At 37.9% G+C, this 2,823-nt stretch overlaps 1 long non-coding RNA gene across 2 annotated transcripts; it reads left to right on the forward strand.

Moving 5' to 3' along the window:
* Nucleotides 1–1,277: 1,277 nt before the first annotated feature.
* LOC147638202 (uncharacterized) lies at nt 1,278–2,425 on the forward strand. 2 transcript variants are annotated; one of them, XR_015265393.1, is made up of 3 exons: nt 1,278–1,376; nt 2,122–2,205; nt 2,298–2,425. It is a non-coding gene; the product is annotated as an uncharacterized LOC147638202 (long non-coding RNA). The 2 variants fall into 2 exon arrangements; XR_015265394.1 differs by lacking the exon at nt 1,278–1,376 and adding an exon at nt 1,920–2,038.
* The last annotated feature ends 398 nt before the right edge of the window (nt 2,426–2,823 follow it).

Raw genomic sequence — 2,823 nt, forward strand, 5'->3', positions numbered from 1 at the left:
CAAATACCTGACTCATGAAGCGTTGAAAAGTTGCTGGTGCATTGGTCAAGCCAAATGGCATCACCCTATAGGCATACACTCCCCAAGGGGTGATAAATGAGGTTTTCCTTTGATCTTCTTCACAAATCCGGATTTGAAAGTATCCAGAGTATCCATCACACACTGAATACAACTCATGACCTGCAACTTGATCCAAAATCTCATCCTGAAAGGGTAGAGGATAATAATCCCTCTTTGTGCATGCATTCAAAGGGCGAAAATCCACACCATTAGGGAAAAAGGGAGCTCATTTTGGGGCCTTTTACGGTTTGGAAAAATAAGCTCTCAACCAATGAACAGAGGGCCAACGTAACGTTGGAAATTCACAAAAATAAAAGAAAATAGATAAAAGAAACAATATTTTATGTAGGTACAAGCGTGCTACATTAATGTGGAGATTGGTTTTTTATTCTCACAAGATCTTTGGACATGAAGATAGAATCTAGTCTGACATTTTCTCTGACAAGGGCCTTCCCGCTTCCACCTCCCTTTGAACTTTGAATTGTTGTGCTGCCTTTCCTTCGAAAGGTCTACCATTCTACACCACTACCTCATTGTGCAGTAACCTCTTCTTTTCCAAAACTGCTCCCTTGATCCAGTTTGGCTTAGAGTAAGATGTTTCTTGTCAACTATCTGTCTGCCTACTTTCTCTTTCTTGAAACTTCACTTTGTTATCTTGTTTACATTACTTTGCTGTGGTTACAGATTCACAAGGTATCCATGGTGAATAAAAACTATGGTCGTTCTTGTGGAAGACGCTCTGTGGATGATAATGCTATGAAGGCAGAATTATACCACACATCCTTACCCCGTCGACTTGCTTCTTCTATTTCTTCGGTAGAGAATTCAAGTACAGTCAAAACGGAAGGAACTTGGGAAAGGTTTACTGTTTCGAAAGGAGCATGGGTGCTCATGCAACCTAGTAAAAGAAAGAGACCCCAGACAAAAAATATTTTCTTGGCATCATGGAAGGGAAGAGTACGAGATTTTAAAATCACCAGAGGAAAGATATCGGTGAAAGAAGTTTTGATTCAGCATGTGTACATGCATAAAGAACTTGTCTTGCGAGACTATCCAAATGATCTTCCGCAACACAGGCCTAATTGTATATTTTTCTATTGTGGTTTTGTTCTTTATGAGGTGCATGGATTTTTAAGACAAAGCTTTCTTTCTTTGCTTGTTGATATTCTTGTGTTATTTTATTTCAGATTTATACCCTTCATCGTATGAGACATGGCAAAACATCGATTGTATTCTGGGATTTATAGATGTTTTGCATGGATCGATAGGAGAACAACAATACGAAGGTCGATGTGCAACAGAGCTAGCTCAATCCGGTATATTTTTTATTGATCATTTTTATCAGTTGCTGGACAATGCAAACACACATGGTGTGTTAAGAAAACAAGACCTTCCAGCATGGAATTCAGTGGATTGGCCTCTCCCACATTTTAGTGTTACAGAGGCATATAGAGCCAAGCTTTTCAAAGAAGTACAGAAAGCTCTGAGGCCCAATATTGCCACAAGGATAATAAAAATTTCTTTGTGCATGCCTCTCACAGTTTTTGTAGACTTGTTTAATACCTTTCCAGTGAAGGTTTCAAAAACAATGTTCACAGTTAAAGCAACAAGTCTGGCATGCATGCCACAATTTTTGGATAAAGGTTGGGATAAGAAGACATGTAGTTCAGTGTTTTGTGAGGTTGTCCAACCTTCTATGCAACTGAAGTACATGGTTGCATCACAAAATTTCATTTTTTCTTTTTATTATAAGCGCAGTCGAATGCTAGGTACAAAACTAGTCCCTATGGATCAAGATGAAGATTCTTTTGGTGCAGAAAATAAACTTCTTGATATTGATGTTGTTGAGAATGGTGATGTGCTAGTCAATATCACATTAAGACAATGTTGCTCCCTAGCTCAATTGCGCAATGACATTCTATTTGAGACAGAAGGTTCTATTTCAAAGGACTTTTTATTTATCTACAACAATAAGAAGGTATACCATGTGACTTATCCTAGTTTCATTAAGCACTGCTATTAGTTTACTTTACCCTATTGTTTCATATTGCTTTTTTGCAGGTGCTCAAAAGAAGAGAGAGATCAATAAAATACAAAGACATTGAAAATTTTAAAATTGAGATAACACAGACTCCATAAACAAAGGTATTATATTCAGAAATGTAAAATTCTGTACAGAAGTGTTTAATTACATATGTAGAACATATTCTTGACAACAATTTTCTATTTATCTACAGGCTGATCTAGAGGCTGCTCTACATGGTCCAAGCTCACCGTATCATCTTTATTTGGAGAATCTACTTTCTGTTGCTCCATCTTGTCGTGTACAGTCTCTTGGTGCTGCTCCATTGTCTCCTCTACTACCCTTGGAGCATCTGTTTGCTGTTGCTCCATCATTTCCTCAATAACATCAGCAGCAACAGGTCCTTGTTCTTGTGGCTTCTCCTCATCAGCACTAGGTCCTTGTTCTTGTGGCACCACATCTGCATCATCTGTGTCATCAAGGTGTATGACACCTTCTCGGACTTTAGAGCTCTCACCTAACTCGACAGTAGCTGGTACAATAGGTTTGGGGAAGACATACTTCAAAAACTTCCAAATTATATCAGCTCTGAAACTATACACATAGCTCGAGTTGAAGCTATCTTCTCTCATCTACAATGAGATATGATGATTTAGAACACTTTGTACCAATATCAAATTTTTTGAAGCTAAATGAAAATTATTTTTTCTTACAAGCTCTGGCTGTCCTATCTCAAAATA

This window comes from Cibotium barometz, chromosome 5 (assembly GCF_041138505.1).
Source record: "Cibotium barometz isolate CiBa-2024 chromosome 5, ASM4113850v1, whole genome shotgun sequence".
NCBI classification, from domain to species: Eukaryota; Viridiplantae; Streptophyta; class Polypodiopsida; order Cyatheales; family Cibotiaceae; genus Cibotium; species Cibotium barometz.